Source organism: Stomoxys calcitrans, chromosome 4, assembly GCF_963082655.1.
Source record: "Stomoxys calcitrans chromosome 4, idStoCalc2.1, whole genome shotgun sequence".
Classification (NCBI taxonomy): Eukaryota; Metazoa; Arthropoda; class Insecta; order Diptera; family Muscidae; genus Stomoxys; species Stomoxys calcitrans.
The window spans coordinates 29,292,814-29,310,459 of record NC_081555.1 but is presented as its reverse complement, the minus strand read 5'-3'; the positions used below and the strand labels follow the sequence as shown (position 1 = coordinate 29,310,459).

Sequence of the window (17,646 nt, the reverse complement as noted above, 5' to 3'; positions counted from 1 at the left end):
TACTCCTATCCCTTTCATTTGTGTCCCATATTGACATGGTAGGTTAATTCGTTTGGTGGTTTGAATTCGTTGCTGGATTGGAGCACTATCAGACCCTTTGCCCCGGAATTGTATATCAGATTTATACGCTACTCCCAAATACCTTTCATTTGGGGGAGTTAAAAGGGTGGGCCCTGAAAAAATATAAGCACCGTACACTACTCTTAAATCAGTAAATATATCCAATTTGGGGGTGTTATAAGGGTGGAATGGCCGGGTGGGTGGCCCCTGTATAGGTGCATACATCCCTTTGGGCGGATTTTTGGGTGGGGCGGTCCCCTCAGGTATCTCGCCCCAAATTTGGATAGCAAATTTTAAATTTTAGGTTACTATAAGTGTGCAGCCAAAATTTCGCTTGAATCGGTTAAACCAGTTGTGAAATCTGTCGTTTTAAAAAATTAAGGTAAGGGGGAGGGCCCGCCTGCCCATCAGATATCAAAAAATGAAAAGTAGCCTATTTTCACCATAGGATCATTCTTCACCATCCTAGAACACTTCAAGAAAATCTGTTCAGCCGTTTTGAGTCTATACGGTACACATAAACAAACCAACCAATAGACACAAAATTGAAGCTTCTTGGGGGCGCAGAAGACTTATCGGGAGATCGGTTTATATGGGAGCTATATCAAGTTATAGACTGATTTGGACCACTAATAGGAAGTCATAACAGAACACTACGTGAAAAATTTCAATCAAATCGGACATCGATTGCGGCTTCTGGTGGATCAAGATATCAAATCGGGAGATACGTTTACACCTGCTAAATTTTAGGTCTTTAATCTTTCTTTTTAGTCGAATCGAATAATAATTGCACCTTCCTGAGGTCAAAGAAGTCAAGTCGAAGGACCATTTTATATGGGAGCCATATTTAAATTTGAACTGATATAGCCCATTTACATTCCCCAACGACCTACATCAATAAGAAGAACCTGTACAAAATTTCATGCAGATATCTTTATTCTCAACCCCATCCTATGGTGGCGGGTATAAAAACGCTGGCTTAGGAGTGAAGCGTATCGCAGGGGTTAGTATGCCAGCCTGTGACTATTAAAGCCTGAATTCAAATCCTGGCGAGAACATCAGAAACATTTTCAGCGGAGGTTATAACCTCCTAATGATGGCGACATTTGTGAGACTTACATGGCATAGTAGCTATGTAAACACCTCTCCTGGCTTTCTTTTTATACCCTCCATCATAGAATGGGGGTATACTAATTTTGCAATTCCGTTTGTAATGCCTCAAAATATTAGTCTCAGATCCCATAAAGTATTTATATTTTTGATCGTCTAGACATTTTAAGTCGTCGGTCTGCGAAAAGCACTCTAACTTTCGAAGAAGTAGAGCTAGGCGCTTGAAATTTTGCACTAATACTTCCTGTTAGTGTTGGTCGGTTGAGATTGTAAATGGGCCATATCGTTCCATATTTAGATATAGCTCCCATATAAACCGATCTTCTGATTTTACTTCTTGAGCCTCTAGAGTGCGCAATTATTGTCCGATCCTGCTGAAATTTCGTACAATGACTTCTACAATGACCTTCAACTTACGTGCCAAGTATGGTTCAAATTGGCCCAAAACCCATTTTAGTTCTTGAGCCTCTAGAGGGCGTAATTCTTATCAGATTTGGCTGAAATTTTGTTATATGCCGTCTTCTATGACATTTATTGGATGTACAAAGAGTATGTTCCGAATCGGTCTAAAACCTGATATAGCTCCCATATAAACCGATCTCCCGATTTTGCTTCTTAAGCCTCTAGAGGGCGTAATTCTTATCCAGTTTAGCTGAACTTTTGCCCAGTGACTTCTATGGCCTCCTATGAATCGGTCCATAACCTGATATAGCTCCCATGCAAACCAATCTCCCGATTTTACTTCTCAAGTCCCTTTAGGGCGCAATTCGTATCTGATTTGGTTGAAATTATGCACAATGGGATATACTTTTGTCTTAAACTTCCAAGCTAAGTATGGCCCGAATCGGTTTATAGCCTGACATAGCTCCAATAGCATTATCCTTTGATTGCCTATAAAGAGATACCAGGCAAAGAACTTAACAAATACGATCCATGGTTGAGGGTATATAAGATTCGGCCCTGCTAAACTAAGAACGGTTTTAGTTGTTATTGCTGAGTCCGAACAGCGTGCCGAAGATATGAAATAAAACTTTTCTTATCTGCTGGTAACCGATGTTGGTTACCATAAGTATACCACAGAGCCAATTCTTGATGATGGTATCGAATGTGTACCAACTAGTCAAAGCAAGGTTCACGTAGCATTATGTCGGCTGAAAAACAATAATGCAGCAGGAGCCGATGGGTTGCCGGCTCCTCCCAACTGCGTATAAGATACTATCGAGCTTACTGTGTGAAAGATTAAAGTCTAAAATCAACGAAATATTTGGGTCTTATAGACCAGATATTTACACTGTGCCAAATCCTGAAAAAGATCCGAAAAGGTCAAATCAAACCTACCATCTTTCCGTTGACTCAAAGCCGCCTTCGACAGCTCTGTACGATCAATGGTATTTTAAGTATACGGTACCCCAGCAAAACAGATACGATGTCTGCCGATACACGCTATTCAGATAAAATTTGCAAGAACCTCTCCAAAACGTTCAATACCAAACGAGGTTTCAGGTAGGATGACATCCTATTGTGTGATCTCTTTAATATCCTGCTGGAGAAGATTATACGCGATGCAGGTGTAAATAGGCATGACACACTACTCATAAGAGAACGCCTATGCCGACCACATCGATATTATGGGTCGGTCAGCGGAAACGGAATCAATGAAAAAGGATTTGGCATTAAATGGACATAAGACAAAGTGGATGATATCAACTCCCACAAAGCCCCGTAAACCCTATCAGATAAAGAAAATGTAATAAGTTGGGAACCACAACTTTGAGATAGTAAGCAACTTTATCTACCTCTGCACCGCCGTAACCTTAACAAGTGACACCAGTTTTGAAACAAAACGAAGGATAATACTGGCTAATAGATGCTACTTTGGATTGAGCAAGCAGCTGAGCTGCAAAGCCATCTCTCGGCCGACGAAAATTACGCTATACATGACACTGATATTACCCTTGCTATTGTATGGCTCGAAAGCATGGGTACTTGCGAAAGGGGATGTGGCAGTACTTGTAGTGTTTGAGAGAAAAATCCTTCGTAAAATATTTGGACCAGTTTGCATTAATGGAGAATATAGGCGTCGTATGAACCACGAGCTGTATGAAAACGATAACATAGTTAAACGCATCAAAATACAACGGTTGGGTTGGCTAGGTCGCATTGTCCGAATGGATTAACAAGCCCCGAGCAAGGAAGTCTTTTGAAGACGACCACGTTGGTACACGCAAAGTGCGCAAAATGGGACGACCAAGAGCCCGATGGAAAGATTAAGTGGTGGGAGACACCTCCAAACCTGGTGTCAGAGATTGTAGAAGGAGCGTAGGAGATTGAGGTACTTGGAACGCTCATAGCCAATTGAAGTAAGTAAGTATAGGTGTGCACACTCATGCCACATCAAGCAGTGAGGCAGTCGGAAACAAATTTCAGTCTCTGCGTCTTTTATGTATACACCAAGGCCCAATCTGTCCTTTAGCTTTGATCCATTTGTGCAGCAAGATCTTCCAGATGGCAATACGAGAGTTCCGTCAATCCAAGACTATACCGCTGGCAGCAGGGCCTCGCCCTCAACTTCAAGTGTCACCTTAGGCTCCTATCCTTTAAAAATTCTCCGTTGGGCTAAAGTCTCATACTGTCCGTAAAGATGTTCACACTCGACGTCCACGCGTTAGTACCACAACACTTCACACATTCCGTGATCGGCCGGATTTCTGCCTATGGTCAGGTAGTCTAAAACATATCTCTGTCCCTGTATTCTCAATTAAGACTCCCAGGCCCACACTTTCCCCTAACTTTAATCCATCCGTATAACATAATCTTCCAGAAGGCAATACTACGGTTCCGCCAATCAAACACTGTGCCGCTGGCAGCAGTGCCTCGCACTCGACCTCAAGTGTCGTCTCAGGTATCCGATCGGAAACCTCTTCCCTTCCTTCCAGGTTCCCTATCGTCGCCTCGATTATGCCGCGATGTTATGAGCTGCTCCCATTCTCAACACGTTCTCACATCGCCTTAAGTCTCATAGCCGCAGTGGCTGCCTCACATTTAATTTGTATCTCAATGGGTCGGATATCTAGAATAGTCTCCAGTGCCCTAGTGGACGTGGTCCTCATCGCTCCGCCTATGGCAAAACAACATGTTCTCTGAACTTGTTGTATGGTCCTTACGTTGCACTTTTTCTCCATAGCGGTCCACCAAACTACTGTGGCGTAAGTAAGTATTGGTCCAATCGCGCTTCTGTAGAGACAGTGGACTATCCTCGGATTCAGGCTCCATTTCGAGCCTACGGACGGTCTACATAGTGCCCAATATCTGTGAGCCTTCTCAGTACGCTTCTCAATGTGACACTTCCAATTAAGTTTCCTATCCAAGATCACACCAAAGTATTTGAACTTTTCAGATATCGAAATTGTTTTATTAAGGAAACGTGGTGCGTCAAATTGGTCCACCTTCATCTTCCTCTTGAGCAGGCATATGTCAGTCTTCTCTGGATCAACATTGACACCCCTGGGTCTAGCCGCAGTCATATGCCATATGCAAGACCCTTTCGGCCATTCTGCATAGCTGGCTCAGATCCTTAACCTTTAGAAGTATTATAACATCGTCTGCATAGCAGACGGGTTGAAATTCCTCCTCAGTCAGCATCCGTAATAGGTTATTTATGGTGGTCATCCAAAGGAGTGGCGATAAATTGCCCTCTGTGGCGTGCCCTGTGCCACTTTCTCCCTTATATTTATGACATGGTATCCGCAATTTATCCACCTGTTCCTTAGCATATGGTTTATCCAGTCTCTAAGGAGCCGTTCTACCCCGTACTGGTCTAACGATTGGATCAATGCGTCATTCCGCACATTATTAAACACCCCCTCAATGTCAATGCAAACCGCCAGGGTGTACGTCTTGACATCGAAGGATTCTTTTATTTTATGCCCAACCTCGTGTAGGGCAATCTACACCGACCTTCCCTTGACATAGGCATGCTGTTTGCATTTAAGCAGTTCGCTGAATGTCCTACTCTTTATCATAGTATCCACAATGCGTTCCATGATTTTGTGTAGAAAGGATGTAAGGTTTATAAGCCTGTAGGCCTTTGTTGTCGCATAACTTACTTTGCCGGGCTTGGGTGTAAACATCACCCTTGCCTACTGCCAGACTTTCGGAGTATATGCAAGTCCTAGGCACGTTGTGAAAATAGTTGCCAGATGAGGCGCCAGATAGTCGGCGTCCTTTTGTAGTAACGCCGGAAATATTCCATTAGGTCCTGTTGACTTAAATGGTTTGAAGCTCCTCAAGGCTTCCTTGACCATAAATTCCGTTACGATAAACCTTCGATAAACCTCTTTATTCCAAGATTCCGGTGTTTCCGTGAGTCCCGGCGTATCCTGTGGAAAATGGGTTTTCATCAAAAGTCTCAACATGCCCTCCGTTGTTTCTGCTCTCACTCTCATGTCGTCTACTAACGTTTCAGTTTGGACATGGGTTTTTGAGAGAAACTTTTTCATCTTGGCGACATCATTTATGCTATCGACCTGGCCACAGAAAAGCTTCCAGGAGGCACGTCTTGTCGTTTTGGTAATCTTAATGTTTTCCTTGAGCCATGTGTAATACACATCCCATATATTTCAGATTTTTTACGAAGTGCTCTCTGTTAAAAGTTTGCGGACCTCTTTCTCAATGTTGCGAATCTCCCCGGTTATCCGGGGCTTTTCTTGGGCTGATTTCCTTTCTTAAAGAGGACAACTATCTACGAAAGCCTCCACTAGTGCAGTCGTAATCCTACTGGCATTGTCGTCAATATCTTCTATGCTTGGACAATCTAAATTATCTTGCCCAAGTTTTCTTGTGAGTAGTCTTCCGAATCTTGGCCAGTTGGTTCTCAACTTATTCCGTAAGCTTATCAGATTTGGCACTGGCCGTGCTATTCTAACCTAATATAGTGATGGTCTGAGAAGGAATGCTCCATAGAGATCCTGCAATCCTGAACCAGGGATAACCACCGATGAACATTTTTTCTGATGTTCTCAACAGGATTCCGAAAAAAATAGTAGATAAGTGAGTTAACAGTGAATATACTAATTCCCCATACTGGTTGTACCTTGGAGTGTATGATAAACCACTCGTTTAATAAATAAATTCACCAAGGCGTATGAGTTACATCCTTCTTGTAATACGAGCAGCACAAATGTATGTATTTATATAACTTTTACCACTATTAAAAACACGAGTAATGTGATTTGAAAGCAGTGATGCGCTCTTGTTGACATTATTTCCAAGTCTATGGGTTTATGTTCTTGCACACGTACACAAAAATGTGAAATTGTGTGAGTGTATATTTTCCCACCACAATTTTGAAGTATCTACAACTAATCAAAAATGTTAACAATGGTCACCACGTGTTTTACGCCGAATAATAAAAACTTAATGAAGCCCTAAAATGGGGTTTTTGACAGTTCTATAAAGGAAATCTGTCAAATAAACCTATTTAATCGGCAAATAACTAAATAAAAATATACTTAGGAAAAAAATATTTGTAAAACTTACCAACACAACCGCACGCAATGTTGGGCCAACAGGAAATCTGTCCATAAAACAGGATAAGAGATTGAGATGCGAAGAAGTCTTTTAAAGCAGAGTAAGAAAATTTCTGTTGAAAATATTAAATCCCACCAACATTTGTTTATCAGCCTTGCCTTTGGCATAGAAGTGAGCGAGAGTGTATGGTTTGTGCGAAAGACTGAATATGGGAAAGATAAAGAAAGAAGAAGACGAAGAAGTCGAAGTAGACAGATGACAACTGCTGCGCTGCTGTTTGTTTTTTTTTTTGAGGATATCCCTTTAGGCTCGTAACAACATTGGCAATGTTTTGTAGACAGTATCTTTAAAGGTGGCAGGTGGCAACATTATCAACGACATTATCATTGTCTGGTGGCCTATGGATGCGGCTGCTTTTTCTTTTGTTGTTGTCAGAGAGACTGCTTTTGTAGTTGTTGTTTTATTTATTTATTTTGCTTTGCAGAGTTTTCTTTTGTTGATTTGATTTTTTTGGTGTTGCTATGAGAGTGTGTTGAGCGAGAGAGACAGAGAGAGAGAGAGAGAGAGAGATGTTGTTGGTTGTACGTGCTGTAGTTGTTATTTTATTTATGTTGTGGTATGTTGTTGTCGTTGTTGTTTATCAGCCATTTGTTATAGGAACTCAACGGATATCGAACATTTTGCTATTTGCTATTATTTTATTTTAGTTGTTGTTGTTTCTTTTTATTTCCAAATTTCTTATTGTCTTTTTTTGCTGTTGCTTACATTTTTTTATAAAAAATTAAAATTTATTTTTGTGCATACAGTTGTTTTATTGTTGCTATTGTCTGATTTTTAAATTAAACAGAGATTTTTTAGGGAAAATAAATCACACAATCGTGACGAGGACTCACTAAATGACGTTGAGTGATAAACCAAAAATAATTAACCAAAACAATTTCTATATTATTATTGCCGTTGACGTTTTTGTTTATTTTCTTATTTTTTTTTTTTATAAATTTTCTTTGTTTATTTATGTAGGCTTTTTAGAAGAACAACTTGTTGTCAGTCCATATGTAATGAACATTTGATATACTATTATATATATGTTTATATTGTTGGTATTGTAATATTGCACTTCTTTTCGTGGATTGATGGGATAGGAGGAAGGCCAGCGAAATACGTTAACGATTACACATCTTTTTATATGCCATTGTATTGAAATGAAAATGTCGATGAGTTTTTGTGGTTTTAGTCACACAAATTTTAAGAGTTATTGTTTTTAAATAATCAAGACTTTATTATTAGGTTTTAAAGTCATCCTCTATGTTGTTATCAAAGAGGGAAATTATTGAATTTTTCTTTTTGCCAATGTGTACATCTGTAGGGAAGGCTTCATGATCTTTTTTCACTTGGAAATGTCCAAAAGCTACAAAAGCTCTTAGAGTCGTTTGCGAAATTGCCTCTGGAATTACCAGACTACCTATAAATATTCTATACGTAGAACAATTTCCATTGGGAAAGGGTGGTTTCAGCACCCCTTCCTTTGGAAAAGGGTAGGTTTAGAATTCCGATGGAATGGCGAAGACGACGATATATATGAAAAGTTTTAAACTAAACGTTGAGTGGAGCGGACGTATTTATCTAGGAATAGTATTACCTTTAAAAGTAATACCTATTCAGAAGGCGGCTCTAAATAAAATGGACTCTGAGGGCCCAACAGGGGTGTGGCATCAGACAGTAGCATATTGTCCGCACCTCACATAGGTGTGGGTGCCTTGGTACCTGTAATGCAATGCAAATTGGCCCATGAACATTCCACTAAGGAACAGGGGAAACTTCTCATATATCAATGAGTAATGTCCGACTCAAGTTTAAACTCAATGATAAGGGACCTGCTTTTTATAGCCGAGTCCGAATGGCGTGCCGCAGTGCGACACCTGTTTGGGGAGAAGTTCTTACAAGGCTGTCATACCAAATGGTACAAAAATTCCAAAAATGTCGCCTGCATTGGGAGGGAAGAACATCGCTTTTAATTTTTTTCTGATGTTATCGCCAGGATTCGAACCCAAGCTGTCAGTGTCATAGGCGAACATGCTAACCCCTACGGTGCCCTTGGCACCTGTAGTCAAGAGTAATGCTTCAAACGCAATACCAGTCGTCAGACTAACAAATGAGGAAGATACGGATAAGCAAGAGGGATGCGCAGTTCTTCCTTAGCATTTAGTAAAGGTGGTGTTTCCGATTCAGGTTCAAATAACGACAGTGTCAATGAAACAGTCATCACAGCCGATTCGGGAAATGGGGACAGCGGGATGACAGCAGCAGTGAGGACTTCTACGGAAGCTGGAAAGAAAATCAAAACTCACGAAGAGCATGACACTGCTAAAACGCTGAAAAAGACCTTCCCGCTTTCAAATACTCTGGAAATACCAAGCCAGCCCTATCTCAATTGAGACTCCAGACAGTGGAGTTAAAGTCGGAATATGATCGAAAGAAGTGCATACGACCCCTGAATCTTTACGGAGAACTGCGACGTCCAAAAGGACGCCACAGCAATCACGGAAGGGGAAGATGTTCGCTAAAAAGGGTAGGTAGCCGCCCTCTTATGCCAGAGTGGTAAGGAAGCACAAAAGAGACGAACTGGTATGCAGCTACCGCTATCAACAGTGCATGCGGTAAGATTTCACCAGCTCATTGGCCCGAGGATAGGATATGCTAAGATCCTAATACTGCATCATCAGGGAGTGCAGTGGCAGGAATCTCAATGCAGCCTTAAGGACAGGGATCCAACGATGAGATCATCATCTACTCTCAAGAAGACTTGGATAGACAGAGATCCTCATATTTAGACATTAGACAGTGCAGTGGCAGGAGACTCCATAATGTCTCAAGATTCGGAAGACTAGAATAGGCAAAGATCCTAATATTAGAACATCAGACATTGCAAGGAACGACGACTTAATGCAGCCTAACGTATAGGCAGCCGACGATGATACCATCACCAACTTCCAAGGAGCCCATTTATTGAAGGGTTTATCCGTATGATTGATGTACAGATAAACCTTCACCGTAGCGAGACGGCAACATGCACTTTGATGGCGAAAATCAGCAAGGGCAAGATTTATTTTGCCATAATTCAGGAGCCATGGACAACCCGGAACAAAGTTTCTGAACTGAACCATATTATCTACCAACACTGGAACTCGGTCGAGGATCTGCGCTATTGTCAGAAAAGTTAAAACTATATATTTTCCCTAGAGTTGTCGATGTCGGATGTAACAGTGCTGAGACAGAGAAATGGTGAAGCATACCTGGCATCACTTTATCTGCCTTCCACTCTCCGACACCGCCAGCCATTTCGGAGCTGCATCGGCTGGTAAGGAAGGCAAAACAGACAGGAAATGAGATATTAATAGCATGCTATGGGAACTCTCGCCACATTTCGTGGGGTAGTACCAACATTAATAAGCGGGGCCAAGCCCTGTCGGAATTCTTGAATACTAACGACCTAATAACATTTGTTACATTACATTTGTTATTAGGATTAGGCAGGAGGTTTTAATTGTGACAATATATTCCGAAAATCGAATCGATTAGGTTTAGTTTTGAACGTTTCCATGGAGCATTCCTTCTCGGACCATAGCTACAATAGGTTTAGAATAGCACGGCTAGCGGCAAACTGGAACTGGACAAAATTCGGAAGACTATTTACAGAGTAAAACGTGGATATGTTACTTTGATTTGTCTAAGCTTGGAAGACATTGACGACAATGTCAACAGCATGGGGTCTTTCGAAGATAGTTGTTCTCTTCGAGAGAGGAATTCAGTCCCAAGAAACCACTAGATGTCAGCGAAGATTCGCTACATTGTGAAAGAACTCCGCAGATTTTATAACAGAGCAAAAATGCAAATTTACCATGAATATTCCAATAAGGAACAGGGGCAAACTTCTCACTATATCAATGAGTGCTGTCCGTTTCAAGTTTAAGCTAAATGGCAAGGAATATTCTTTTTATGGTCAAGTCCGAACGACATGCCATAGTGTGACACCTATTTGGGGAAAAGTTTTTACATGGGTTCTATGCATGGCACAGTACCGCACAAATGTCGCCAGGATTCGAACCCAGGCGTTCACCATCATAGGGCGACATGCTAAACTCTGCGCTACTCTGAGCTCCATTAGAAAAAAATTAACATCACAAAAAAATATTTCAGCGGTGGTTATCCCCTCTTAATGCTGGCGACATTTGTGAGGTACTATGCCACGTAAAAACTTCTCCCAAAGTGGTGTAGTTCTGCGGCACGCCGTTCGAAATCGGCTTTAAGTAGGAGGTCCCTTATCATTGAGCTTAAAACTTGAATCGGACAGCACTCATTAATATGTGAGAAGTAAAAAGTTTTTCTCTAAAGCCCATGTCCAAACTGAAACGTTAATAGAACATGGGAATGAGAGCAGAGACAACGGAGAATATATTGATGTTTTTGATTAAAACGCGGGATACGACGGGACTTACGGAGACATAGGAATCCTGGAATAATGAGGTTGATCGAAGGCTTACCATTACGGAATTTATTGTAAAGGAAGCCTTAAGGAGCTCCACCCGGACCTGATGGAATATTTCCGTAGTCACAACAGAAGAAGGCCTACTATCTGGTGCCCGATCTACTCACTATTTTCACAGCGCGTTTAGGAAGCCTGGCAGGAGGCAAGTGTGGTATTTATACCCAAGCCCGGCAAGGCAAGTTATGCGACTCCAAAGGCCTAAAAACCTACAAGCCTTTCTACTCGAAACCATGGAGCGTATAGTGAATACCATGATAAAGAGTTGGATATACAGCGAGCTTAAATACAAACAGCATGCCTATGTCAAGGGTCGGTGGAGTCTGACCTCCACGAGGTGGTGCATAAAATAGAAGAGTTCTTCGATGCCTTTGACAATGACCGGATCGACACACTGATAGAATTCTTAGACCAGTACCGGGTGGCTCGGGTTCTTATGGAATTTGACTGTTCATGAGGAAGACGAAGGTGGGCCAATTTGACGCATTACGTTTCCTCAACAGAAGGATTTCTTTATACGGCATGAGTGTTCTTGGACCGGAAACTGAACTGGAAGTGTCACATTCGGGAGCGTTCCGAGAAGGCTCATAGATATTAGACATTATGTAGAAGGGCCTTAGACTCGGAGTTGAACCTGAATACGAAGAAAGTTCACTGGCTCTACAGGAGAGTGATTAGGCCAATACATATTTAAGCCTCAGTATTTTGGTAGATTGGAATGGTTCAGAGAACAGGTCGTCTTGGCATAAGCGATGTGTATCATGCCCATCAGGGCTCTGGAGACTTTCCCATAGATAGATAAGTGTGAGCCAGCCACTGCAGCTGGCTGCAGGAGCAGGTCAACGAGGTCATCATGAAGCGAAGAGAGGAAACCTAAATGGAATGGAAGAGGTTTCCGATTGGATACCTGAGACGGCACTTGCAGTCGTATGCGAATTACCGCTACCAGCTCCACGGTCTTTGATGGTTGACACAACTCTGGTAGTGCCATGTGGATTTCATGCTACACGGATGGATCAAGGCTTAAGGACAGAGTGCGCATGTGGTCTACATTGAGAACCCAGGGACTGAGATCAGGTTTCGACTGCGTTACCATAATAGATCCTGCAGGCTGATATCCGGGTGATCACGGAATGCGTGAGGTGGTATGGAGTCGAGCATGAACATCTTTACGGACAGTAAACTGGACATCAGGGCTATAACAAGCAAGGTGAATCACCAACATCCATGGAGTGCAAGAAGGAAATTAACGCCTTCTCTAAATATGGCAAGATCCGCCAAAGCGGAATAAGGTGGAAAGAAAGATGAGACGATTTGTCAGTGAACATCAGAGTACTGTCTGTCGAAAACAACCTAACTTTCGAAGCGATAAAGCTAAAAATTTCGCACAGATACTTTCTATTAGTGTAGGTCGGTTGGGATTGTAAATGGGCCATATCGGTCCATGTTTTGTTATAGCTGTCATATGAACCCTTCTCGGATCTTGATCTAGCGAGCGCAATTCTAATCCGATTTGCCTGAAGTTTTGTGTGAAAGGTTTTGTTATGACTTCTAACAACTGTGCTAAGTTCGGTTAGTATGGTTCAAATAGGTTTATAACCTGATACAGCTCCCATATAAAACGATCTCCCGATTATATTTCTTGAGCCTCTAGAGCGCTTAATCTTATTCGATTTGGCTGAAACAAACGCGACAAATATGGTCTGAATCCGTACATAACCTGGAGTAGCTCCCATATAAACTGAGATCCCGATTTCACTTCTTGAGCCTCTAGAGGGCGTAATTCTTATCGGATTTGGCTGCAATTTTGCATATTGACTTTTTCTATAACCACTTCCATACGTACTTAGTATGGTCTGAATCGGTTCATAAACTGATATGGCTCCCATATAAACCGATCTCCCGACTATACTTCTTGAGCCTCTAGAGGGTGGAATTCTTAGCCGATGTCGCTGAAATTTTGCACAGTGACTTTTTATATGACCTCTGACATACGTGTCATGAATGGTCTGAATCAGTTTTGAACCTGATATAGCTCCTATATAAACCGATCTTCCGATTTTACTTATTTAGCCACTAATAGGCCCAAATATTTTCCTATTTGACTGAAATTTTGCACAGAGACTTTTGTTTTCTATGACCTCTAACATATGGGCCAATAATGTTCCGAATCGGTCTAAAACATGATACAGCTCCCATATAAACCAATGTCCTGATTATACTTATTGAGCCTCTGGAGGGCGGAATTCTTATCCGATGTGGCCGAAATTGTGCACAGTGACTTTTTTATGACCATTTACATACGTGCCAAGTATGGCTTGAATCGGTAAAAAACCTTATATAGCTCTCAGGTAAACCAATCTCCTGAATATACTTCTTGAGGCCCTTACAGGTCGCAGTTCTTGTCTGATTTGGTTTAAATTTTGTGTAACGACTTTTTCTATGATCTTCAACATACGCGCCAAAAATGGTCTGAATCGGTTTAAAACCTGATATAGATCCCATATAAATCGATCTCCCAATTTTACTTCTTGTGCCTGTAGAGGACGTAATTCTAATCCGATGTGGCGGAAATTTTCTATGACCACTAACATATGGCTTCGACCGGTTCAAAACCTGATATAGCTCCTGATTATACTTCTTGAGCATCTTCTTTTCTTTAATTGGGTTTGACAGAACATTTGTTCCACTATCCGAACGTAGAATAGCGTTCTAAGCGCCACGATCTTCTGCGCTCATTCTAAAATCTCTGATACCAAGTTTCGAAGTGTCTCCCACCACCTGATCTTTCCATCGGGCTTTTTTTCTTTCCGGTTTGCATGTACCACCGTGTTTGCCTTCAAAGGACTTCTTTTCTGGAGCTTCTTCATCCCATTTGACAACATGACCTAGCCACCGCAGCCGTTGTCGCTATCGTCGTCATACAGCTCGTGGTTCATACGTCGCCATCTAGAGGGCGTAATTCTTATCCGATTTGGCTGAAACTTTGCACAGTGATTTTTCATATTCAAATATGGTCTAAATCGGATAAGAACATTGCCCTAGAGGTTGAAGTTCTTATCAGATTCGGCTGAAATTTTCTACAATGACCTTCAGCCTACGCACCAAAAACGGTCTGAATCGGCTCGAAATCTGCTATAGTTCCCATGTAAACCGATTTCGTGATTATACTTCTTAACCCTCTATAGTGCTACCCTGAAATTTTGCACAACGACTTCTACTATGGTCGCCATCATCCAAATCATGTGTAGCCCGAATTGATCCATAACCTGATATAGCTCCAATAGTATAGTAAGATACTGGGCAAAGAACTTGACAAATGAGATCTATGGTGGATGGTATATAAGATTCGGCCCAGCCGAACTTTGCACGCTTTTACTTGTTTCAACCTAACCTAGCCTTCCCATTCAATCTAATCCTATGTTTTTTGTATTATTTTATTGTACTTTCAGATTCCCAGGATAACCTAGTCGTATGTCATCTTAAAGACGTCCTTGGTAAATAACAGCAGCAGGCTGTTTATAGTGGTCAGCCATAGGTGAGATACGAATGACAATTTGCCCATGAACATAATCTAACCTTCCCAATTAACCCAATCCTTAGTTTTTACTGAGTTGACTGACAGACCTCTAGGTGTAACCTAGCCGTATGTCATCTCCAAGACGTCCTAGGTTAATAACTTTAGCAGGCTGTTTTTAGTGGTCAGCCATGGGTGAGATACAAATGACAATTGACCTATAAACATTCCATAATGGAGCAGGGGCAAACTTCTCATATTTCAATGAGTGCTGTCCGATTCAAGTTTAAGCTCAATGATAAGGATCCTCCTTTTTATAGTCGACTCCAAATGGTGTGCTGCAGCGCGAAACCTCTTTGGGGAGAAGTTATTACATGGCAAAGTACCTCACAAATGTTTCCGGCCTAAGGACCCCTTTTTATCGCTGAAAAATTTGTTCATAGGCGGCCATGGTAACGTTCGCCTCTTGGGTGTAGCCTAGTCGTGTGCCATATCCAAGACGTTCTTGGTTAATAATTTTAGCAGGCTGTTTATAGTGGTCGGCCATAGGTAAGATTCTCAATTCCAGAGACGATTCCACATGGATAGAATCCATAAGTCAGTCTCGACATTGTTTAAAGCTTTCTTCTAGTTGTATTCAATGCCAGGATATTGAATGGCACTTCTTCCGTACTTTTGTTCCCAGCTACAAAATGCCGTGAAGAACCACTATTTTTTTCTTTTTCTCTTTTTAACTCAAAAAATCCAAAGCCCTGAATGCCCCCCCCCCACGATATGCATGGACAAAGCTGTTCTGTATGCGAGCTCCATTCGGTTATTGTCTGGGGGACAATCTCCAGAAATATCAACTACTTCGAAACATGGAGGACATTTTCACCACGTTTTTTTTTTGTATTTTAAACAGACTAGCAACCAATAACTCTTAAGGCTAGACAATCATGCTGTCCATGCAGTTTGATAACTCAGTTAAATTTATGCGCTTGCATTGATTTATGTTTGCGGGCGTTTGGATATGTCATTGAGTATTCAAGGATGCTGCAAAATAATTGCTGACTTTTCTGGATCCACCTTTAGAGGGAGAGACAACAAACAAAAAAACGATAACTTGCTATGCACATCATTGTGTCACCACCCACTGTTTGGTATCGCTTTATTTGGGTGTTGCAGTAATGCCAACATGGTTTAAGGTAGACAACTGGGTGCATGGATCGAAAGGGTGAAAAACTGCAAGGTGAAAGAAAAGTCTAGATGATAATTTTTTTTAACGTTTTTTTTTTTGTTTTTTTTACAACGTAGTTATTTTTTGCCTTTGTTTAAAAACTTTTTACACTTCTATTCATTATTTAATTCAAAAAAGTTAATTTTTCGTACACTTGGTTGGGCCGCTTGCTTTGCCCATTATCGATTTCTTGCACCGACATTTGCCAATCACTGTCAACTCCATTTGCTTTTCACATTTCACATTTCCTGGCTAAGAAGCCCTTTTTTGCACAAATTTTCCTTTTACAGTGGATTTTTTTCGTTTTAAAATTCGTTGAAAGGGATATGGGTTTTGGTGAAAAAATTTATTTTGAATTTTTGTTACACAATTTTTTTGTTCAAACGCAAAAGAAGAGACGACAGACAGACAGACGACGACAGGCAGGCAGGCAAGCAGGCAGTCGAGCACTCAGAAAAAGAAGGAAAAAAGAAAATTCGTTCTGCTTCTTGTTGTTTTTGTTTTTGTTTTATTTTTTTCGAATCGTGTGCGACTTATTTTTGTTTTCGTTTTGTGATTTTTTTCCCGTTCCGTACGTTTTTCGCCTTTGACATGCGAGCGAGCAGCCTAGTGAGTGAGCGAGTGAATGAGTGAGTATTTTTCTCGGCAATGTTTTCGTTTCCTCTACATTATATAAAAATAACTTTTTGGCCTATACTGTGCATGGCTAGGTGAGAGTGTGCATGTGTGTGGCGTACATATGTATATGCCATACCTAGCCACACATATGTATTTTAACGAGACATTTCTATGTGGCTGTGAGTTTTAAGTAAACTTTTTCATAATACTTTTTTTCAATTTCTTAATATTAGAAAAATCATAACTTTCACTTTTTCGTTAAACAAAAAAATAATTGATTTAGTTTGTTAAACTACCAAACATCATTTTTATTTTTGATTTTTCTTCAATTTTCTTTTAAGCATGTTACACAGGAAAAACTACAATTCTGTTTTAAACTTTTCACCACCTCCTTCTGTTACTCCACTTAATAAATAAAGGCTTTTAATTTTTTTTTTGTTTTTTTATAATTATTTTTTTTTTATTTTTCCGTTTAAGCAGTTTTCACATTTTCCCCTTTTAGTCTGAGCAAACGAAACGTACGATACCAGACCAGAGCCAGACCAGACAAGACAAGACGAAACGTTTTTCCTCACTCACCATTTAATGTGTTATGATGGGCTCTTGCTTGTTGGCTGTTTTGCTGTCACTATTGGCTTTACCGTATGGCGCTCTGCTCAAATTCTATGTCGTCCACTTGGTTGAGGGAAAATGGCTAAATCGTTTTGCTTTCTTTTGTTGTGTTCTTTTTTACAATTCTGCACTACTGTTCGCCGAGGCTGGTGATGCCACCTGAAGATAAAAATTTTCACGGGGGAAATTTTTAGAAGAAATTGTATTGCATCACAGGGAAAAAGTTTTTTAAAAACATTATAAAAAAAGTATTTTTGGTTAACCTGGGAGCTTTTGGTGTCAGTGTCATGGGGCTGAAGTGTAATTTAAATAACAAATATAAGCCAATTTGAATGAAAATTGATGTTTTTTTTTGGGCTTATGAAGCTAAATCGGAGGATCGATTTAGTATAGGTTAGGTTAAGGGACAGGCGCCTTTCAGTCAGCTGTTAAGGGGGC

The 17,646-nt window shown here is 40.8% G+C and overlaps 1 protein-coding gene across 20 annotated transcripts in view; it reads right to left on the bottom strand.

The window, feature by feature from the left end:
- LOC106083366 (homeobox protein cut) overlaps positions 1 to 17,269 on the bottom strand; it is a 41,081-nt gene extending 23,812 nt beyond the window's left edge. For 3 of the 20 annotated variants that reach the window (XM_059366407.1, XM_013246454.2, XM_013246472.2), the window contains exons 1-2: positions 16,131 to 17,268; positions 6,709 to 7,736 (exon numbers count right to left, since the gene is read on the bottom strand). The gene's annotated coding sequence lies outside the window, so the exon portion shown is untranslated. Of the gene's footprint in view, positions 1 to 6,708; positions 7,737 to 15,895 lie in introns of all 20 variants that reach the window. The other 17 variants (XM_013246436.2, XM_013246444.2, XM_059366393.1 and 14 more) reach the window with 16 other exon arrangements.
- Between the last annotated feature and the right edge of the window lie 377 nt (positions 17,270 to 17,646).